Raw genomic sequence first — 1,226 nt, 5'->3', positions numbered from 1 at the left:
CTGACGAGAATGCTGCTAACATAAGTTGGTTGGAAACAGCAGTTTTAAATTTACCGCTTGTTGTGTGACGTCACACTTCGACAATTTTGATTGGTCGCATGCGCGTGAGCATACCCTTATCCTTATACCATGATTGAGAGTATCTCAGCGTTACCTAGGTGACCCGTTCAGAAACGTGTCGGGTGTTCCCGATCGGGAGACTTTTGCACCCTGCTCTTTTGTTAGGTGGAAAGTCTCTCGATCGAGTTGGCACACAAAGCGCGGGAAGCGAAAAATAGGCTGCGTTCAGCAGACTCAGCACTTTTGCAACCGTTTTGTGATTCGTCGCGCTGATTGGATCATACTTTTAGATTACAAATAAGAATTTATTAATGCAATTTAATAATGAAAATCAAATTATATTGTGGAATCCTGAAAGTAAGTTCTATGTGCCAAGGCCTTAAGTAAAATATATTTTACTTCGATCGATTATAATTTACGATGAAGTACAATAAAGGTTTTTTCATCATGTTGCGTATGAAGTCCCGTTAAAGTGTAATAACTGTATAGTATTTTTTGATAAATCAATTTGTTTGCAAAATATTTATCTTTAAACGTAATTATAATTAATTGAATATAATGTCTAACTTGATTGCATTTATAATATTAGAGGTTATTGGCCTTGTTTACAGGAACACTTGATACGCGTATTAACTAGTAAGTGTCTATTAAATTATCTTAATTTCGGCAATGCATAAAGAATGGTGTACTACTCCCGTACAATATGTATCAAAATGATTAATTAAATTAGTCATATCATGTATATATTTACATGTTTCGCTAAAATTAAGATAATATAATAGAAAGTTCACTAGCTAGTACATATATCAAGTGCTTGTTTTTTACGCTCAGCCATTTTCCTCTGGCTAGGTCGTTCAGAAATGTACACACCAGAGAGAGTACCTTATCCCTATCATTTCACTCACACAGACTCCTAGCAATCACTAGCATTCACCGCAAGGTGAAGTTTCTGAACGCAGCTCCGGTAAGCCAAGTGCACTCTGGGTTAATTTGGAGTAAGCGATGCGAACAAACCTCTAGAGTAATGCTGGATTCACACTGCATCCGATTTGCGTTGTACGACGCTCTGTAATCAATCAGAAAACAGGATTCCGATGGATTTTGCTTCGTATCATCGGAATCCTGTTTTTTGATTGGTTGCAGAGCGTCGTATGACGCAAATCGGA

This window comes from Trachymyrmex cornetzi, unplaced genomic scaffold (genome assembly GCF_001594075.2).
Source record: "Trachymyrmex cornetzi isolate Tcor2-1 unplaced genomic scaffold, Tcor1.1 scaffold854, whole genome shotgun sequence".
Lineage (NCBI taxonomy): Eukaryota > Metazoa > Arthropoda > Insecta > Hymenoptera > Formicidae > Trachymyrmex > Trachymyrmex cornetzi.
Note: the sequence above shows the minus strand (reverse complement) of the source record.